Source organism: Schistocerca gregaria, chromosome 3 (genome assembly GCF_023897955.1).
Source record: "Schistocerca gregaria isolate iqSchGreg1 chromosome 3, iqSchGreg1.2, whole genome shotgun sequence".
Taxonomy (NCBI): domain Eukaryota; kingdom Metazoa; phylum Arthropoda; class Insecta; order Orthoptera; family Acrididae; genus Schistocerca; species Schistocerca gregaria.
In genome coordinates this window covers 918,275,130-918,298,541 of record NC_064922.1, presented here as the reverse complement: position 1 = coordinate 918,298,541, position 23,412 = coordinate 918,275,130, and positions in this window count along the sequence as shown.

Genomic DNA, 23,412 nt, shown 5'->3' with positions numbered 1-23,412 from the left:
ACTCCTTTACTACTTTAAGTGTCTCATTTACTAATCTAATCCCTCAGCATCACCCAACTTAATTCGACTACATTCCATTATCCTCGTTTTGCTTTTGATGATCCTCCATTCAAGACTATGTCCATTCCGTTCAGCTGCTGTTCCAGGTCCTTTGCTGTCTCTGACGGAATTACAACCTCATTGTTTTTATTTCTTCTCCATGGATTTCATTCCTACTCTGAATTTTTCTCTTGTTTCCTTTACTGCTTGCTCAATACAGATTGAATAACATCGGGGAGAGGCTACAACTCTTTCTCACTCACTTCCCAACCACTGCTTCCCATTCATGTCCCTCGACTCTTATAACTGCCATCTGGTTTCTGTACAAATTGTAAATAGCCTTTCGCTCGCTGTTGATAAAATATCGATATATCGGCATTTTTCAGAGAAACTCTTATATATATCGGCGGTATATTTTCCCCCCGATATATATATATATATATATATATATCAAAATGGTGAATACAAGTGTCAATATTTTAGTTTTACATTATATTATTTCACAGTTCTCGGAAAATATTTGAAATTGTTCTTTTGAAAGTGTGGTCGGACATCTTTCACTGTGTGAAGCAGGTTGTTTCGCAGCGACACGTGGTACAGCGCGCGTGATCGAGGAGCTGCGTTACAGTTCTCCAAAGGAAAAAGGTAATCGATCTCTGGCGCGTCCCACGCAGCGCGACAGCGCAAGTGTCAGTGACCGCGGGTGAGTGGCGCGGCGTGGCTGCGCGGTGCCGGCTGCAGAGAGAGAGGGAGAGAGTGGGCCGCAAGGCTGACGGGCGGCTCCAGCCGTGACCGATTATCGCCGGCCACTCGCCCTTCGCAGACGAGGTTCAGGGGCGGCGCTGCCGCCTCTCCGAACGTTTCCCGTCCGCTGGCCACCGGCTCCGCACAAAAGCGCCGGCTCTGCTCCGGCAAACGAGAGAGGACTCCCCGATTAGTAACACTCTCCTCGGTCACGAATACGGAGCGAACGTGTTGTTGCCGTAAACCAGACAGAACGGCTCATTGCCAAGATACCGCTTTCTCAGAAAGGACGTTTTTTTTTTTTTTTTCTTTGGATGGTGCAGGAAGAGCGAGAAGTGAATCGTATCTAACTTCTAACGACTAGCAGTTCCGTTGCTTTTTTTAGCATTTGGAAACAAATTCTTGCGTTTCCAGAATGAGATTTTCACTCTACAGCGGATGTCTTGCGAATCATGGATGAAGGGTATCAGACGGATGCCATATTTCTCGGAAAGCGTTTGACTCGGTGCCCCACTGCAGACTCCTATGGTACGAGCATATAGGGTTGGATCCCAAATATGCGTGTGGCTGGAAGACTTCTTAAGTAATAGAACCCAGTACGTAGTTCTCGGTGGTGAGTGTTCATCGGAGGTGAGGGTATCATCTGGAGTGCCCCAGGGAAGTGTGGTAGGTCCGCTGTTGTTTTATATCTACATAAATGATCTTTTGGATAGGGTGGATAGCAATGTGCGGCTGTTTGCTGATCATGCTGTGGTGTACGGGAAGGTGTAGTCGTTGAGTGACTGTAGGAAGATACAAGATGACTTGGACAGGATTTGTGATTGCTGTAAAGAATGGCAGCTAACTCTAAATATAGATAAATATAAATTAATTCAGATGAATAGGAAGAAGAATCCTGTAATGTTTGAATACTCCGTTAGTAATGTAGCTCTTGACACAGTCACGTCGATTAAATATTTGGGCGTAACACTGCAGAGAGATATGAAGTGGGACGAGCACGTAATGGCAGTTGTGTGGAAGGCGGATAGTCGTCTTCGGTTCATTGGTAGAACTTTGGGAAGATGTGGTTCATCTGTAAAGGAGACCGCTTGTAAAACACTAATACGACCTATTCTTGAGTGCTGCTCGAGCGTTTGGGATCCCTGTCAGGTCGGACTGAGGGAGGACATTGAAGCAACTCAGAGGCGGGCTGCTAGATTTGTTACTGGTAGGTTTGATCGTCACGGGAGTGTTACGGAAATGCATCAGGAACTCGGATGGGAGTCTCTGGAGGAAAAGAGGCGTTCTTTTCGTGAATCGCTACTGAGGAAATTTAGAGGACCAGCATTTGAGGCTGACTGCAGTACAATTTTACTGCCGTCAACTTATATTTCGCGGAAAGACCACAAAGATAAGATAAGAGAGATTAGGACTCGTACAGAGGCATATACGCAATTATTTCTTCCCTCGTTCTGTTTGGGTGTGGAACAGGGACAGAAGATGCTAGTTGTGGTACGAGGTACCCTCCGCCACTCACCGTATGGTGGATTGCGGAGTATGTATGTATGTAGATGTAGATGTGGATGTAGGTGTAGATGTAGAGTGTGCGCTGATATGAAACTTCGTGGCAGATTAAAACTGTGTGCCGGACCGAGACTCGAACTCGGCACCCTTGCCTTTCGCGGACAAGTGCTCTACCGACTGAGCTACCCAAGCACGACTCACGCCCCGTCCTCACAGCTTTACTTCTGCCAGTACCTCGTCTCCCACATTCCAAACTTTACAGAAGCTCTCCTGCGAACCCTGCAGAACTAGAACTCCTGAAAGAAGTCTCGGTCCGGCACACAGTTTTAATCTGCCAAGAAGTTTCATATCAGCGCACACTCCGCTGCAGAGTGAAAATCTCATTTTGGAAATACCGCCCAGGCTGTGGCTAACCCATGTCTCCGCAATATCCTTTCTTTCAGGAGTGCTAGTCCTGCAAGGTTCGCAGGAGAGCTTCGGTAAAGTTTGGAAGGTAGGAGACGAGGTACTGGCGGGAGTAAAGCTGTGAGTATGGGGCGTGAGTCGAGCTTGGGTAGCCAAGTTGGTAGAGCACTTGCCCGCGAAAGGCAAAGGTCCCGAGTTCGAGTCTCGGTCGGGCACACAGTTTTAATCTGCCAGGAAGTTTCATATCAGCGCACACTCCGCTGCAGAGTGAAAATCTCATTCTGGAAATACCGCCCAGGCTGTGGCTAACCCATGTCTCCGCAATATCCTTTCTTTCAGGAGTGCTAGTCCTGCAAGGTTCGCAGGAGAGCTTCGGTAAAGTTTGGAAGGTAGGAGACGAGGTACTGGAGGGAGTAAAGCTGTGAGTATGGGGCGTGAGTCGAGCTTGGGTAGCCAAGTTGGTAGAGCACTTGCCCGCGAAAGGCAAAGGTCCCGAGTTCGAGTCTCGGTCCGGCACACAGTTTTAATCTGGCAGGAAGTTTCAAATTCTTGCTTTGTTCAGAGCTTTCCCTATAAGAACTACATAAATCACCTTATGCAGTGTGACGGAGGGAACATTTGGTACTACCACCGTTTTCCGCCTCCCCCCTTCTGTTTGCGAATCGTGCGTCGAAAGAACCTCCACATCAGGATCTACATCCATACTCCGCAAGCCGCCTTACATTCGGGAGAACGACGTTTCAAACACCGTTGTCCGGACATCCTGATTTTGGTTTACCGTAATTTCCCTAAATCGCTTCATTCAAATGGTTTGCCGGCTGCGGTAGCCGAGCGTTTCTAGAAGCTTCAGTCTGCTACGGTCGTAGGTTCGAACCCTGCCTTGGGCATAAATGTGTGTGATTCTAGCGAACTGATGACGTCAGATGTTAATTCCCATAGTGCTCGGAGCCATTTGAGCCTAATCCGATGGTTTACTCCTCCAGATCAACCAGCCAACTTCTCTGTTCTATTCTCGAATGGGGTCTGGGAAGAATGATTGGCGGTAAACCTCCGTATTGGCCGTAATTTCACGGATTTTCTGGTTGTCATTTCGCGAGACGTGTGTGGGATTAACTAATATATTGCCAACTCTTTCCAGATAACTCTGTGTAAGAATTTGAGTAGTAAAGCACGTCGTGATGCACAACGCCACTCGTGTAGCACCTGCTTCTGGAATTCGTGGAACATCTTCGTAAATTTTGTTTCTCGCGCCGAATAAACGATCCCGTGACGAAACGCGCCGCTATTCGTTGGATCTTACCTCTTCTACTAATCCTGCCTCGGGAATGCATACGTGTGATGTCCTTAGGTTTACGTAGTTCTATGTCTAGGGGACTGATGACCTCTGCTGTTAAGTTCCATAGTGCTTAGAGCCGTTAGAACCATTTGAAAGATTTGCCGGGGAGTGAGCCAGGCTTTATTTTGTCGCCATTGATAAGTATCATATATTTGGAATTCATCTTCAGAGAAGCTCTTGAAAATGATGAATGGAGAGAAGTTGAATAATATCCGCAATGCTGGTAAAAGTGTAACATTCGCTGACAGCTTAATCAGTCTTCATCTTGTATCCCGAATCAACGAAAGTAGTGAGGGTAATGGTCTAGAAATCGTCATAAATAAAACAAAATAAAACAAAGTCAAATCAGCAAGAGGGACATACAAAACTCTCACCCAAACGTTAATAGTAAACCTGTTGAACATGTGAACAAATACACATATCTGGCAACTGAGGTTAACAACCACTGGGATAGCGCACAAGACATTAAAGTCTGTATTTAGAAAGTCAGAGCCACGGTTTGTAAAACAACTGAAGTGTTGAAGAGCCATCACGGCTCAGTACAAACAAAATTGAGCTTTCTACGCTGCAGCATATTTCCCATTTTTTTTTTCTATGGCGCTGACACCTGGATTTTGACCTAGGTAAGCAAATGACTCGCAGCATTTCAGATTTGGCTCTAAAGAAGGATGCTAAGGGAGCCATGGACAGATAAAATAAGTAAAAACTACATTCCCCGCAAAATGAAAAAAGGAGAAGAATTCCTAAACACAGCAAGAAATAAAATAAAAAAAGAACCAGAATATCTCGATCACGTAATGCGAAACTTTGCTTCGGAGAATTAAGAACAGATAGGTAACACACGTGCAAGGAACGATTTCGAACACATAATAGTGTTGTAGCTATGATGATCACTTGTAATCCGGAACGGATAGACATCAACAGAAGACAATTGGTCATATTGACCACACAGTGATCAACGTATGAGGTTTCATAACAAAAATATGTTACACCTTTCTCTTTTCATTGTCAATACTGCAGATTTGTTTACTTAAATGTATACATCTGTACAAAAATTTAATTAATTCTTTGTACAACCTCAAATCGTTCGTGGATAGCTAATAGTGGACAGCAGTTGTAGCTGTTGGCCAGATTTTATCAAAAGAGTCAGTAGTTCCTTCCAGCAGCTGTCGCACTACATGCAGGGCAAAAAACAACACATGGAAAAAATCTCCGATTGATGGTCGCTCTCATTCACGGTATGGAGACTCAATAATCTTGACGCGGTGCAAACGAGTAGATGATGAACAGTGGGTGAATCTTATTTTTGTTGATGTTTTTTGTTTTGTTTCGTAACATAAGAAGTTCAAAAGGTTCAAATGGCTTTAAGCACTATGAGACTTAACATCTGACGTCATCAGCCCCTAGACTTCTATTCTATTACTATCGCTTTCGCCTTGTCCCGCGGTTACGCAGGGTCGGCCGTGGTTCATCGGATTTGGCATGTTAAGTTTAAGGGGTGGCAGGATGCCCTTCCTGCCGCCACCCGGGGCCCACATGACGGAATTAGTGTACCCCAACTTTCTGTGTCTAGTGGAATCCATGAAATGGTGTGAATGTGTTCAGATGTCTGCGAGCTGTGTAACTGAGGCGGAACGTGAGGACCAGCCCGGTATTCACCTATCGAGATGTGGGAAACCGCCTAAAAACCACATCCAGGCTGGTCGGCACACCGGCTCTCGTCGTCAATCCACCGGGCGGATTCGATCCGGTGCAGGCGCGCCTACCCGAGTCCAGCAAGCAGCGCGTTAGCGCATCCGGCTACCCTGGCGGGCATCAGTCCCCTACAGCTTAGAACTACTTAAACCTAATTAACCTAAGGACATCACACACATCCATGCCCGAGGCAGGATTCGAACCTGCGACCGTAGCAGCAGCGCGGTTGTGGACTGAAGCGCCTAGAACCGCTCGGCCACAGCGGTCGGCTACAAAAGAAGATAGGCGAGATATACGGGGAACGTCTGTCTGTACTTTTGAATAAAGTCTGCGTCTTATTGTTTCGGATTGCTGTCAATTGCTTCCTGAATCCTGAAAGGCAGGCATTGAGGCATGTTGGTTTCAACATCAACGATAGGTTGTAATCATCTGCTTCCCGTATGTTCGTTGCCTTCTTTGCTACTCTACCCACATACTCAATGAATTTCCTTCTCATGTGTCCCTTTATCCACACAAATAGAACCTGTTGTCCGGCTGCATTATTTTTTCCACTTCTTGATCGATATCCCGAATAACTTTATCAGATGCCTGCGCCATAGTAGAAGACTGCTAAAGATTTGAAGTACACTTTTGCTGTATGACAGCACGAAAGAACAATGTGACTCGACAGTGAGCAGACACTCTGGGTAACTTGGGTTAAATATTCGAGAAGAGAGCTAAAGAATGCTCGTAATTTATTATTTACGTTGCCGTTCCCGCTGCGCGCGTCCTTGGAGGCTGTACGCGTCTGCGCTCCTGGTTTACAGCGTCTACGACGTTGTTTGCGTGCTCCGGGGCGTCACTCGCTGGATGCCGACAGGTTAGCCTCGAGAACGCCATTCCTGGGAGGCTCAAATTTCCGCTGCGCTCTGCCTCCTCGCGAGCTCGCAATTAAATAGCCTATAAGCGGTCTGCCGTCGCTTATATTTCGCCACTGAACCTCCACCTGGGGAACCTTCATCAGTAATGCAGTAGAAAGTGCTCTGTTGAAGGTATCGATGGAAAGGTCAGCTAAATGTTAAAGACACTAATCCTTCAATTACGTCGAGGAGTTTGTTGATTTTAACTGGAGCAGAAAAAAAAAGACACTAGACAGCGGAGTTTGATCAGTCTATTACCGTTTGAGGTTGTTAGGTACGGCGATAAGCGGTCAATTATTTTGCTCTTCCTCTGAATAAAGGGGGTTCCCAGAATTCACTTTTCCCGTCATAATTAGAGATTTTTGTCAGCAGCACTCGGTTGCATTCAATTAAGTCCTCGGGAGAATAAATTTTCCTGTAATTCTGAACACGTTTTGTGTACGTCTGCTGTCAAGCACTTCAGCCACAAAATTTTTAGTTAAAAAAATTTGCAAGTACGCTTTTAAACCTGCCATAGTTTGTCAGCGTAAAATATCGTCTGTCTAGCGTATTTTGCTAAATTGTGTTATTACTTACAATATTTATAGTCTTGACCATCGTATGTATATACATAAATTCATTACATGTTCTTTTATCTCTTGCCGATATGCAACATTTTTCTTGTACCACCATGACAGCACAAGCAGGGATTTACTCATAATGAAAATATCGTTAAGTCACCAATAATCTTTTTGGATGTAACTGTGGGTTTTCGAGGCAATGAACGTAATCCGCAATACCGTAATATCAGTTTTAGTTTAATATCATGAAGCGGCTTCTGATCATCATTTTCTTCATATCCTGTCTTTCCTATTTTCCCTAATGTTTATCCACTTCTTCAGGATTTAGTAAGTTTTGTTTATATTATTGAATCTAGTCAAGTAACCTAATGGAGGGAAGTCCATAATCATTATCATCATATAAGCAGTCAGACACTTTATTCTTCTTCCGAATAATGGGATTTCCAAAAAATCATTTTCCGCCAGCTATCTTTTTGCTTGTATTGGATTTCTGAATTATTGATTTGGCAGATACTAATCCTTCAAAGTCAAAGAAGATTTCAGCATAGCTTTGACATGTGATCTGAACTGACGAGCCCTTTAATCTGTTAGAACCCTTCCCCACGCTACGGTCGCAGGTTCGAATCCTGCCTCGGGCATGGATGTGTGTGATATCCTTAGGTCAGTTAGGTTTAAGCAGTTCTAAGTTCTAGGGGACTGATGACCTCAGATGTTAAGTCCCATAGTGTTCAGAGCCATTTGAGCCATTTTTGAACCTTTCCCGACCCAATGTGAAGAGTGAACCTTGGTCGCCACGTCATAACCGTAGACCCACGTCTCATCACCAGTTACGATATGTTCAAGGAACAACCCGGTTTCATTTGTGACATCCAAAAGCTCTTCACAGACTGCGAAGCGAAGGTCTTTCTGGTCGTGAGTCGTGGGACGAATTTGGCGACATCACGATGCATCATAAGTTGCCGCGTCAGGATTTCATGACATGATCCAACTGAAATGTTACATTCCTCTGCAATCTCTCGGACAGTCAGTCTTAGATTGGCATGCACAATTTCATTGACGTTCCAGATATGATTGTTGTCGGTAGACGTCCATGGGCGTCCGGAGCGAGGATTATCTTTAAGCCGGCCCGAGTGGCGGAGCGGTTCTAGGCGCTACAGTTAGGAACCACGCAACTGCTACGGTCCTAGGTTCGAATCCTGCCTCGGGCAGGATGTCTTTAGGTTAGGTTTAAGTAGTTCTAAGTTCTAGGGGGCTGATGACCTCAGTAGTTGGTTTGTCTTTGTAAAGGTTTTCTAGAGTTTCACGCAAAATTTAATGCAGACGCGTTGCTCCTCTGACTCTGCCACCTCGAAATTCGCAAACTGTGCGACACAACATTCTACTCAATACAGCACTGAACAATAAGTAATGGACATACAACAATGAAACTTCCTATAGTTGCACGCGAAAACTTCCGCCAGTTACACGCTAAAAATAGACGTGTGTTGGGACGCCACCCGCATTTCGCTCCAACACACCACTGAATGTTCCGAAATTGTTTGAACAGAACTTGTACATGCGTACCTGTCATTTTAAATGTGGTTAAATTTTTTTCACATTGACAGGACGATTATAACGAAGAGGTCTCCGTGTATCTACATCCTGACTAACGCGTCTGATGGGTATGGTCTGTACAAATAATTTTTGCAACTAACTGAAAAATTATTCCATGACATTTCGGGATCGCTGCTAGATGACGTCGATTTCAGTGTTTTGGGATTGCAACCAACTGATGTTTAGTTCTTTCTTCGATACTGTAGATGAAAAACCAGTCAATCATATTCAGCCGAATTTTACAACAGTCGTGAACATCAAATGAAGATAGCTAATTGGTTGTCAGAAATATCAAGAAAAAAACTTGACGCCATCAGATTGCAATTCCAATATCTCATGGAATGCTTCATTACACGATTATGAAGTTGATACAACCCATTTGCCAATGGGGAACGAAAGTACAGACTTAGAAATGTATCTTTTACTGATTATTACGTGGTTCAGATGTCAAATGGAACCCAGTCGCTCGAATCGCTTCATTTAGTAGCAGCACGACAATTACGTTTATTTCGTTCATGGCGCGAGAAGCACCCCAATGAAATGATGTCTAAAATTTCAATCCCGTAATTTGAAACTGAATATCGGGTAAGTTTATGTGACTGTATATTTGTTGTTGTATTTTATTTTGCAGTTAGTTCCGTTTTGCAGTTATCGCAGGTAGGTAAGTGCTGTTTACAGTTACGAAAATTACAGTTTTGGAGCATGAAGAGAAAACAAAATCGTCGACCGTTGTGTGTGAATAAGGATGGATGGTGACTGCGGCTTTTAACGACCCGCCGCTGTCGAACCGTAGCAGTGAATTAGCACTCGTTCACGCGCCGACCGCAGCTCAGATTACACGAATTACTCGCTCAGAGGCGGCGGGAATTCCTCGTGGTTCCGCTCCCACCTCTAATAGCTGTGCCACAACAGGTCGTTTCGAGCAGGCGCGATTCAGTGGTTGCGAAAGCTTTCTCCGGACTACGTATCTGAATCATAAATCGACTATAAAGACCATCCAAAATGGAAGAAATAAAGAAAATTTAAAAATAACAAGGGACCATACATCGGCTGAAAATTCCTTACGCCAACCTCTCCTCATTACACAAACAGTGACAGTTAAGGAATAGACACCTGACAGATGCCGACCTCGGGGAAGATCTGTAGTTTAACAAATGTAGTATCATTGTTTAAGCGTTTTGGGCGTTCCTCCTTTCCATTTTATTCCCATTTCCTGTTTCATTTACGGTTAATTTCATTAGTTATTAAAAGTGCTTAAATTACAAATCTCGAAGCGAGTGTTGATAATAGTTGTATACAACTGCCTGTAGTTAAGAGAAAATACGATCCGCATTGTATTGCAGGTGGCGTGTGACGAAATTGTAAGCAATAATAAATAAAAAGAATCTTTTTGGCTTTCAGAGAAATGACAGAATGTCCTAGGCCTGGCTGACCCTCCGAGTTATCTTAGAAGGTAGACTGAAGAAAGACAAACCTACTTGAAATGCGAACATTTAAGGTTAGGCTTTATCGTGACTGTTCTTGACATGAAATGAAACCACATGTTTACTGTTACCATTCACTGTTTATTTATCTCCACGACGCGTTTCAAAGATTTAAACTTTCACCTCAGGTGTATTGACATTTGTTAATATGACATTTGTGTGTGGGCTTTGTGTCACGATTTTTTGGAGGAACTTGTAAACAAATATACTATTTTTACAAAATATGACAGTATACTGTATACTTCACACACACAAATATCATATTAACAAATGTAAAACCACCTGATGATGGAGATAAATAAACAGTGACTGATAACAGTAAACTAGTTGTTTCATTTAAAGACAAAACTACGTTTCCAGCTTTTGTAGATTTAGAGAGAGGCTATGGCCATGTTGACTGGATTACAGTCTTTGAAATTGTGAAGGTAGCGGGGTAAAATAACAAGGATCTAAAAGTTACTCGTATCTTATGCAGATACCAGACTGCAGTTGTAAGAGTTGAAGGGAATGAAAATGCACAGCTGTACCCTTTTTCCAGCGTTATTGGGTTTGTAAATTGAACAAGTGGTAAAGACAACCAAGGAAATTAAAGTTCAAAAGTTCGAGGCTTAGAAATAAAAGGTTTGTGGTTTGCCGATGACACTTTGTTTGTCAGAGACAATGACTTGCAAGAGTAGCTGAGCGGATTGGATAGTGTCTTGGAAAGAAGTAATGAGTTGCGAATCAGTTTAGTGTTAAGCAAAAGTAATGGAATTTAGTCGAACGAAATCAGGCCACGAGTTTTGCTACTTGGCCACTACAACAATTGACGATGGCCTAAGCACAAAGGGTATAAAGCACAAAATAATCAACAGCAAAAAAAGCGTTTCTGAAAAAGAAGAGTTTGTTGTCACCGAATGTAAAATAAATTTGTGTCTCAGCATGTCTTTTACGCTTGTATTTGTATGGAGTGTACAACTGTTCGTAAGTGAAACATGGACACCAAGAGTTCACACATGAAGAGAATAAAAATTTATCAAGTGTGGTGCTACAAAAGAATGTTAAAAATCAGATGGATGGAGCGGACAGCTAATGAGAGGATACTGAATCGAACTGGGGAAAAAAGAAATTTATTGCATAACCTGACTAAAAAAAGAAGTCGGTTTGGTAGGACACATCCTGTGCTATCATGCAATCGACATTGGTAGTGGAAGGAATTGTGGTGGCAAAAATTGTAGACAAATACCAAGATAGGAAACAGTAGCCAGGTTGAAATGGATGTAGGTTCCAGTAGTTATGCAGAGATGAAGAGGCTTAAACACGATAGATTGGCATGGAAAACTGCGTGAAATCAGTGTTTGGACTGAAGACTACAACAACAACAACAATAATAGTTAAACTCTATGATACTTGTTACGGCATGAACAAAATATCTGAACACTTTCATTGAACTGACTTCACGTTCTAAGACTTCAGATTTGTGGCAGTTGATTATCATATTTAGCCGTCCGAACTGAAGAGCTGTATTTTCAAGTAATACTATAAAGCGTTCGACCATTATTACAATTATCTTAGCAATCACTTGGTATTCCGCGTTTCATCTCAAATTAGCATAGAAAGAAAGATGAGAGAGTAACCTCCCGTCATGCTCGTTACCATTACAGACAGTACAGGGGCTCGAGTTGTACTGTAAAAGAATGAATAGGAAATCAGCTGCGGTCTCATAAGAACCATCTCCGTGGCTCACTAAAGCGATTCAGAAAACCACGGTAAACCCTTCTCAGAGTAATCCACTAAATTATGGGCCCATATCGTTAACATCGATATGCAACAGGATTTTGGAACATATATTGTGTTCGAACCTTATGAATTACCCTGAAGAAAACTGTCTATTGACACATAGCAACATGCGTTTAGCTGGCCGCAGTGGACGAGTGGTTCTATGCGCTACAGTCTGGAACCGCGCGCCCGCTACGGTCGCAGGTTCGAATCCTGCCTTGGGCATGGATGTTTGTGATGTCCTTAGGTTAGTTAGGTTTAAGTAGTTATAATTTCTATGGGACTGATGACCCAGAAGTTAAGTCCCATAGCCCTCAGAGCCATCAGAACCATTTTGAAGATGGGTTTAGAAAACATCATTCCTGTGAAACACAACTACCTCTTTATTCACATGAAGTGTTGAGTGCTATTGACAAGGGATTTCTGATCGAGTCCGCATTTCTGGATTTCCGGAAGGCTTTGGACACGGTACCACACAAGCGGTTCGTAGTGAAATTGGGTGCTTATGGCATATCGTCTCAGTTATGTGACTGGATTTGTGATTTCGTGTCAGAGAGGTCACAGGTCGTAGTAACTGACGGAAAGTCATCGAGTAAAACAGAAGTGATTTCTGGCGTTACCCACGGAAGTGTTACAGGCCCTTTGCTGTTCCTTATCTATATACACGATTTGGGAGACAATCTGAGAAGCCATTATTTGCAGATGACGCCGTCGTTTATCGACTAATAAAGTCATCAGAAGAAAAGAAAAAAAACCTACAAAGCGATTTAGAAAAGATATGTGAATGGTACGAAAAGTGGCGGTTGACCCTAAATAACGAAAAGAGTGAGGTCATCCACATGAGTGCTAAAAGGAATTCGTTTAACTTCGGTTGCACCATAAACCAGTCTAATCTAAAAGCCGTAAATTCAACTAAATACCTAGGTATTACAATTACGAACAACTTCAATTAAAATGAACACATAGAAAATGTTGTGGGGAAGGCTAACCAAAGGGTGCGTTTTATTGGCAGGATACTTAGAAAATGTAACAGATCTGCTAAGGATAATGCCTAACTACGCTTGTCCATCCTCTTTCAAAATACTGCTGCGCGGTGTGGAATCCTTACCAGATAGGACTGACCGATTACATTGAAAAAGTTCAAAGAAGGGCTGCGCGTTTTGTATTAACGCAAAATATGGGAATGTGTGTCAGAGAAATGTTGCACGATTTGGGCTGGACACCATCAAAAGAAAGGCGTTTTTCGTTGCGACGGAATCTTCTCATCACCAACTTTCTCCTCCAAATGCGAAAATCTTTTGTTGACATCGACCTACGTAGGGAGAAACAATCACCACGATAAAATAAGGGAAATCAGAGTTCGTACGGAAAGACATAGGTGTTTGTTCTTTCCGCGCGCTATACGAGATAGGAATAATAGAGAATTGTTAAGGTGGTTCCATGAACCCTCTACTAGGCATTTAAATGTGATTTGCAGAGTATCCATGTAGATGTAGAAGGGCTGGTGAAGATCCGAATCCCTCTAAACCCAAATACAAGTATCAACTGTTGGCCGCCACGCTGCATCGTTTGATAAAGTTGCAGAGAAGTTTGAACCAAACTTTGTGTGCATGTGAAGTTACTTGAAGACAGTTACCATGAAGGTTAAGATACTCCTGACATCCCCGTATGGGGATATGTAAGAGTGATTGCACGTTGGGGCAGAATGCCCATGGCTATATAGTGTGGGCTAGAAATTATCGCCGGCCGCTGTGACCGAGCGGTTCTAGGGGCTTCAGTCCGGAACCGCGCTTTTGCTACGGTAGCAGGTTTGAATCCTGCCTCGGGCATGGATGTGTGTGATGTCATTAGGTCAGTTAGGTTTAAGTAGTTTCTAAGTCTAGGGGGCTGATGACCTCAGATGTTAAGTCCCGTAGTGTTTATAGCCACTTTTTTTTTTTAGAAATTATCGAACGATATTAGGGTGTAAACCGTAGTTTTCTCGCTTCCGAGAATAATTGGTGGCACACACAGCCGATGACATTTAGCACAAGGAATGTGTATTGGAATATGAAGCGTAGCTTTCGAATGCTTGGAGAAATTTTAAGCAAACGTACAAGATAAAAAAAAAATACGTTTTGGTCCATCTCTGGCTTAGTGCAAGCAGTTACTTGGCTTGACAATGATTTATTAAGTTGTTGGACGTCCTCTTCAGAGAGACTGTGCCAAATTCTGTGCAGCCAGTTTTAGGTCATCAGTTTCCCGAGCTGGTTGGAGGGCCCTGTCTATAATGCTCCAAACGGCGATCTTTCGTCTACATCTACATCTACATCCATACTCCGCAAACCACCTGACGGTGTGTGGCGGAGGGTACCCTGAGTACCTCTATCGGTTCTCCCTTCTATTCCAGTCTCGTATTGTATTTCATCTCCAGACACGTCTTCGACCCGGAATCTCGTCGACAGGAATGTTATTGTCTTCAGTGATGAGTGCCGCTACGAAATGAGCCCCGGAGACCAGCGGAGATGTGTCTGGAAACGACCCACACAGCTGTAAGATATCACTCTTGACTGTCGTCCGTCATAGGGCCAGACAACCAGGTCTGGGGTGCCATTTCTTTCCGTAACGGGACCTCTTTGGTTTTCATCCGTGGCACCGTTATTGCACAGTGGTACGTCGACGATATTCTACGCCCCGTTTTGTTGCTCTTCATAGTGAGCCATCCTAGGCTTACATTTCAGCATTTCGCACACGGCGAGAGTGTCTGCTGTCTTTGTGCTTGTCAAACCCTACTTTGGTCTGCAAGGTCGCTGGATCTGAGCCCAATTCAGAATGTTTGGAGAATTATGGCAGGTCCCTCCAACTAACTCGGTATTTTGACGACCTAACGTGCCAGCTGGACAAAATTTCGCACGATTTCTCTCAGGAGGACATTCACCAACTCTCAATCAAGGCCATATGCGTAAGGACCAGGGGCGGGCCAACACGTTACTGACTTGCTCAGTTTGTGAGGCTCTTTCTCTCGAATAAATCGCCCAATTACTATGAAATTGTAATCATTTGTTTGTCTATACATGTGCATCACATCTACCGATTTCTGGTCCATTCGAATAACCACTTCGTGGTGCATTCTTTTGCCCCATGCAGTGTACCTTGCGGTTATTAACCGTCTAGAGTGGCAAATTAGTGACAGGTAAGCATAGTTCTTGAACGTCTCGAGCAATTTCAAGCAAACCTCTTACATAAACTGATCAGCCAGTACATTACGACCACCTGTTACAGCCCGTCTGGACCAACTTTGGAATGGCAATACGACAATGACTCCGCGTGGCACAGATATCGTCTACGCACAGGTCATGCAATTCGCATAAATTCGGGGCTTGTGGTTTGTGGGGGCGGAGCTTCAGCCCGGCAGCGCCGAAGATAGGTTCCATCGGTTTCATATCAAGCGGATTTGTTTGTCAAGGCATCAACGCGAGTTCATTTCTGCCGAGGGCAGTCGAAAATTCTCACAAGTGAAACTGATTTTTTGTCAAGAACGATAAAGCATGGAGAAGAATCTTTAAATAGTGTTGGCGAGGAATGACGTCAGTAGCCGTGACGTGTGAAAGGAGAGGGCTGTGACGCATGGTGTGGTGTGTAACTGTAAATAGGATCACAGGACACTGTGGAGCAGCTTAGTTCAGTTCAGTTTCCTGTAGCTGTTGGCCTTGAAAGCGGATCAGAACCCGACGGCAAAATACAGGCCCCGTGATCCGACCGGCTCGCTTCCTGTGTGTGGCATACTTCTGCGTAGCAACTGGATTTGTGGAATGACTATTGCTTAAGGACATTAAGTTTTCTTCTAGAACATTTAAGAGCTGTGGCTCTTAGCCATGTCGACGTCCATCTCACAAAAGGCGCAGAATTACTGTGTCATGGCCGCTCAATATTTTGAGAATGTCATCTCCTTTTGTGCTCTTTATGTACTCACTTACTATACTGTACTAAATAAAGTACCTGAACAAGCTTCCGAGTTCAACCTCAGTTTCAGTAAATGTCTTTTGAGCTTTAGGCCGCATTAGTATGTAAAACTAAATTGGAACTATAAAATCAGACTGATGTTTCGACCGATTTGTAGCTGTATTCTTCATGGAAACGAAACACGATTTATATCGGAAGGACTCCAGTAGCAACTAAAATGATTTTGCTGAAATTATTAACGGCATAGAAAAATGCCTACTCGATCTGCGGCGGTTCGAAGTTGCGCCGAAAAAACGCATAAACGACCAGCGAAACGTGGAAACGACAATGAAATAAAGAGCTACGAATTGCATCAGAGAATGAAAATGTCAACAGAAAACAAAAATTAATTTTATATTGTTATAATGTTTTTTCGTTAGTTTCTCAACAACAGAAATCAAACCACATGAAAATAGACTGTAAATAAGTCGGGAAATTTTCATGAACCATGGCCTGTAACTGAACTCCCTGCGTGTAGGTTATAACAGATCCAAAGACGATATAAGATGGCGTGGTTTCCCTGCAAGTGCGACTGTCGGAAACAATGTACGACCTAACGCAATCACCCAGCGACCATTTTGCACCACATCTTGTGCAAAGACTAAACTAAGAACAGAAAGCGAAAACCTTCTTGATGTAGCCAACTTAGAATGACCATCATAATAAAATAAGAAAAATCAGAGCTCGAACGGGAAGGTTTATGTCTTCTACTGTTCAACAAAGGAACAGTAGAGAAGTGGCTTCAAGGTGGTTCGATGAACCGTCTGCCAGGCACTTAAATTTAAAGCACAAAGTAACTACGTAGATGTAGATGTAGACGTGTTTTATCTTCTTTTGTCTTTCTTTTCTTTAATGAAATACAATTTGTTAATGATACGTATTCTGTTAAGTAATTTTATTGTTGTCGTTATTTAAAGAAAATAAACTTTTCTCCTTAATTACTGTTAATTATTTTGTGCAATTTTTTATCTTAGTGTCATTCTTATTACAAGTGGTGTATGAAATTTCATCTTCGCTTCAGACGTCAATCAATAAAAATAAATTTGAGAAAACCTCACCGAACTATTACGTGTGGCCGATCGTTTTATTTTGCAAAGCTTGTAACTTTATCAAATGGAGAGTATGAAGAAAAAAAAAACAGATAACAATTGATGAAAATATATGTTTAGTTGCTCGAGAATAAGCTAAGGTTTCTTTATTGTGTGGAGAAAAAAATCTGAGTCACTTAAAAGGCACTCACATCTAGGTTGTGTGTTTTTTTTATGTTTTCTGCCCAATAATAGGAAACAGGGAAAACGAATTGCACCACATAATCATTTAAGAATAACCTGAAATAATCGTGCTAATACAATACACACTTTACGATGACAAGAGCTTACTGGCAATCATCAAGAAATTTATTCGTTAGACAACATTAAGGCGAAGAGTTACCAGCTTAGGCGAGGCTTTTTGTCAGCAACGAGTAAGGGTAAAAAATAAGTCGGCATGTAGAGGCCACAAGATTCCAATTGAAGCACAAAGAGGTGAATTTAAGTTCACAAAACTAGTTAGACCGAGGAGAATTCGTTCGTAACAGTACTAATAAATACCTGTGCGTGCGGGGTACACCATTATAGCCGAACTTAATTTAGAAATAGCGGTTTCAAGTTCTTTCGCGGAGCTGGCGTGTTTGCTCTGAGACGCGGCAATAACTTACGTAACACGGGCAGCCGTAGAAAGCATACGAGCAAAAAGATAGCGGTTTCGCGGGAACGCCGTAGGAATGCAGTGTCATGGTGAAACAGGTTACTGCCAGACCGCTATTGATACCGTAGTATTCAGTTCGCCTCTCTTCTTGTGTCCCGTGTGAAGAAACCTATTTATGGAAGAGAGGGAGAGAGACAGAGATCATTACACAATGACGTCGTCATGAAGAAATCACAGCGACAAACGAACAAGAATTCTGATTATCGCAATCGTACAGTAGCTGTAGTTTTGTTCGTCGATTCTTTCCTTAGCGGTTTGTAAAGAAAAGTCTTTATTCTTATCTAACCCCGCAGTTTGTTTGATATTACGTTATTATAGTCACACAGAGTATAGTGAACATTTATATTCTGTAAATATCATGGGTTTCTATTCGATTCCGTATGAAAAATGAAAGGTATAGCACACGCGTCTTAGCCTACAGGTTTGTCATGTTCAAATGAGACGGACTAAACAATATAGCGCACTGCGTAACACAAACATTATTGGTTCTGTCATGTTCCCCTGTGACGCAACCGAAATTACTTCTTTGTCAACGACAGAAAGAGGTGACATAATGGTTAGCAAAATGGTTCAAATGAGCCGGCCGCAGTGACCGAGCGGTTCTAGGCGCTACAGTCTGGAACCGCACGACCTCTGCTGTCGCAGGTTCGAATCCTGCCTCGGCATGGATGTGTGTGATGTCCTTAGTCAGGTTTAGCTAGTTCTAAGTCTAGGAGACTGATAACCTCACGAGTTAAGACCCATAGTGCTCAGAGCCATTTGGTTCAAATGACTCTAAGCACTATGCGACTTAACACCTGAGGTCATCAGTCTCCTAGACTTAGAACTAGCTAAACCTGACTAACCTAAGGACATCACACACATCCACGCCCGAGGCAGGATTCGAACCTGCAACCGCGGCAGCAGCTCGGTTCCGGACTGAAGTGCCTAGAACCGCTCGGCCACAGCGGCCGGTAATGGTTAGCACACCAGTCTTGTACTCGGAAGGAATACGGTTTAAATCCACGTCCGACACCCACATCTAGGTTATCCGTGACTTCCCTAAATCGTTGCAGGCAAATTCCATGTTGGTTCCTTTCAAACGGCACTACCCGTTTTGCGTCCCATTCTTGATAACAATTCGAGCTTTTGCTCCGTCTGTAATGACCTCGATGTCGAAGGGACGTTAAACCCTAATCTTCTTGTTACTTTCTTTGTCTATGGATAAGTATATTCTGGATAACGTATAGGGTCCTTCTTAAGAGTTTCTGAATCCGTCCTGGGATCCCTACGAGTCACCTCACATGAAAAATGCCGAAGTTGTTCTTTTGCAAAGCCACGGTCGCTTTTCATCCCTTGATATAAGACTGCTCTACCTCTCAAATGAGTTCGTAGATTGGACGTTAAATCGTAATTTGCCTTCACTCTTCCCACGAGAATGTGCTTTATTAAGTAACTTCCGTGTGACTGGAATCATGTTTTATTTCGTGTCTTGGGGTCTGAAAACGCTCTGGTAGTATCTCATATTTATCAGTATAGATTATTCCGTCTCAGAAAGCCTTAATTTGATTTAATACATGCTGCAGTTAATATCCTTATTCCAAGAATCAACATCTCCAATCTGTGTTTGATGATTTACCATATAGCACCTTTCTGTTTCGTACAATCATGACGTGTAATTCTACGGTTGTTACCGCTGGAGATTGCTATCTTTTATTTTTGTTCCGAGCAACGTATTTAGAATGTGCGTCCCCTTCTTCCCAGAGAAATATCGCACACTGATTTTCGTACCTGTATCGTTGTAGATCGAACGTCTTTCAGGTCCGTTCTACAATTGTATGAGAGTGTCTCCTTATTATTTTGTAGTTCTGTTTACATTTGTTTGATAGTCTTCAGCTTCTCACAATGATCGGCCTGATGAGTGTCTGAGGATTTAAAGGTACAACCTTCTGTTTCCTCAGGATCTTGCATTATATTTACTTAAAAAGCACTTAGATAATTCTTTAATGTTAGTTATCCAAATATGAAAGTGGTAATTTGGTATAAGCACTAACTAAGAACCAACTCCGTGATCACGTCAAGGGCATCGCACGATTCCTACCCACCACTGATGTATTCTGTAAGAGAGGCACTCATATTCGAACACGTCTCGCTCGGCTGTTACGCACCTTTTACGCGATCGACTTTGTTGGCTCAACTGATTACTCGAGCCAAGTGAGCCTACTGCAGCGCCCCTGGCGTTTTATTCCTGTACTGAGTCTCCTCCGTATCGAGCGATCATTTTTGTTTACACATCGGCGCCAAATATACATGTGTTCCGAAGGCTGTCTGCTGGGCAGTTTGGCAACTGGACAGTGGAAATGAGGATATGAGGGACTACCCTCTTTACAGAAAAATCTAAATATAGTACCAAAATGTACGAACAAGAGTTGATAATAGGGTTTATTAATCCTAAATAGTAAGGGGGGAAAAATGTTAGCTTGCCAGTAAATCATCGTATATTTTACTACTTCATATGGTATTCAGAGGAAGACCTAATTTATAGTTTAGGCAACAGTTAATTACAATTATAATGTCTCCAGTGGTACGTGATACACAGAATATGTACAACATGTCATGTTTTAGACAGTTTGCCGTCAATTACAGATTGGCGGCGGGAACCGCGAACTGGTGTCAACTGTAACCGTAAATATTACGAGGGTATAGTAATCTAGGGTTAACGACCAAATCAGAATTTGTAACGAAAGTTATTTTCAATGGTCTTGTGGTAAATATTTACACATCTGAGAACTGGAAGAATAGGGAAAGTGTCATCCCAGCATTTCAAACCATAGACATTTATTTGCTCGAGAAAACTAGCAAACACCTCAAACAGTATCTAGAACGCACTAAAAAGGGCCTTTTTGGTTTATCCTTTGTATCTTGCTAAGTGCTATAGAAAATTATTTTTATCGTCAAATAATTAAAACGTTTGTCTGTTTAAGTACTTATTTATCTGTAGTCTAGGCTTTTTCCTTTTGAAACCGATACTTTTTGCTTTCATATACTTCGTCTCTGTGTTGGAGACTACTAATGGGAAATTTACAAAGGCTTGTGCTACCTTTTCGATGTATCATGAAAAGAAAGTAAACAACACAGAAAATAAACAACACAAGCACAAAATCCATTTCGTTTACAGGAGTGAGTTCGACCAGAATGGATTAACTTCCGATGATAGCAAAAAAATGGTTCAAATGGTTCTGAGCACTATGGGACTTAACATCTGAGGTCATCAGTCCCATAAAGCTTAGAACTACTTAAACCTTACTAACCTAAAAACATCACACACATCCATGCCCGAGGCAGGATTCGAATCTGCGACCGTAGCAGCTGCGCGGTTCCGGACTGGAGCGCCTATAACCGCTCGGCCACAGCGGCAGTCCCGATGATATCAGACGTAGCCATAGTCCCTTGTTTCTACGCATGTGCAGTGTACAGTATACTCGTTAATTTAGAAGACCACAATCGGCACAATCCATAGATCATTGCCGGTCGGTGTGGCCGTGCGGTTCTGGGCGCTTCAGTCTGGAACCGCGTGACCGCTACGGTCGCAGGTTCGAATCCTGCCTCCGGCATGGATGTATGTGATGTCCTTAGGTTAGTTACGTTTAATTAGTTCTAAGTTCTAGGAGACTGATGACCTCAGAAGTTAAGTCGCATAGTGCTCAAAGCCAATTTTTATAGATCATTGACGTCATAAACACACATGCATTGTGACTGATTGCTGATTTACACGCAAGCACGAAAGGTGCACGCACTTCGAATAGCCGATTTTTATGAGAAAGTCGCTCGTGTGAAAATGACGTTTTTTGTCGGTTATCATAGCCACAGCTGCTACTACCGAAGAAGTTCCTCTGTTGTCACGAAACCGAATGTTTGGGATAAAGAGGTTCGAGCCCGAGTGCACCATTCGGCTGTCAGACACACTGACTGGTTGGTTACGGACAGAGCAGTAGTAATATCTGCTCCTGAATAATCTCCTAGATACGTTGATTTTTTGTGTACAGTACACACATCTGGAATTTTTTTTAAAAAAAGCTTCACTATTAAGGCGTTAAACCGGCAACTGTTGGCGACCAGGAAGACAAGGAAAGTAGTCGCTCGGCTCTGCAGAATCGTACAGCCACAGCAAGTACCTTGGGTCAGGAAATGGGCTTGTTTGTTGCTATAGAAGTGGGAGGGGATGGGGTAAGGCGACGTCTGGAGCACCGTTGACACCACGGCGATCTCTAGCGGCTTCCCTTCAGGCGGTAGTCGTGAGATGGCAACCATGGACACGCTAGGGTTTCCACGTCGTCTCTTCAGAGGGGTGTCTGTTCTGTGTACCACAACACAGTGAACTAATTCTTGTGTAGGAGTTCCGAGAAGAACGAACGTTACGGGACAGGATTTGTCATCGTCATACAGGTCCAATACCTGGTGTAATGACATGGGGTGCCACAAAGCGATCGACTTCTCATTGCGTAACCAGTAATTTGGACAGTAACTGTCCCATGTATGAAGCCTTAAGACCGTTGGTTGTGCTGTACCTTCGTGGTGTTACCCTTCCTCAAGATAATGCAAGACCGCAAGCTTCCATGTTATCCTGACCTACCTCGACTGTTGCTTAGATCTAGACTTTCTACACATGTCTCATCCACCGAACATATCTGGACTTGGGGTGCTGACCGGCTGGCTAAGCCATCACTTCCCAGCCACATAGATGGATGAATAGGGCAGAGACTTGAAGCGGCATGAGGTGACGTACCTCTATCTGTACCCCTAAGCTCAGTCTGACTCGATGACCATCCGTTAGTCCTTGCTGCCAGGAGTGCGCAGCTCATGGTCTGGCGGAGTGAATTAAAGTCAACATGGGTCTGGACGAGGTGAGCTAGGCTTTACTGGTAAAGCTGTTTTTCGCGAACAGGAATGCTATGAAGGAATACGGAGAGGGCCGTTTTCCACGGTGTAGTTGAAGATGATTCATGATCCCGTGTGTCAACGAAAATATGTCACATGTAAGTTCTGTATAGCGAAAGTAGTGTTTTCTCGGGAAAGTTTACGTCGATCTTCAAGTGTCTGCCAGTTCAGTTTCTTTAGCATGTTTGTGACATTCTCCTACGTGAAACAAATCTTTAGTCATTCGTCCTCCCCTTTGCTGTGTACATTAAATATTCTCATTTAGACCTATTTGGTACGGCTCCCACGCACTTCAGCAATGTCTTAGGATTCATCACACGAGTGTTTTGTAAGCCATCGCCTTTATAAACTGACTGTATTTCTCTTGCACCCATCAATTAACCAGTCTGCCATGCACTTTATCTGCGACTGAACCAAACCGATCGTCTATTTCATTTCCCTACAAATTGTTTCACCCAGATATTTGTATGAGTTAACTGATTCTTGTTGTGACTCAATGGTATTGTACTAACAAGGTACTACGCTTACTGATTTGGTGAACGCACAGTTTTACATTTCTGAACATTTAGAACCTGTTGCCTGTCGTTGCACCACTTCAAAATGTTATTGAGATACGAATGAATATTTGTGCATCGTTTTTCCGACAATACATTATTAAGATGACTACACATCCGCGAAAAATCTGTGATTACTGTCAGTATTGTCCAGAAGGGCGTTTATGTACAACATGAGCCTGAACACGCTTTATTGGG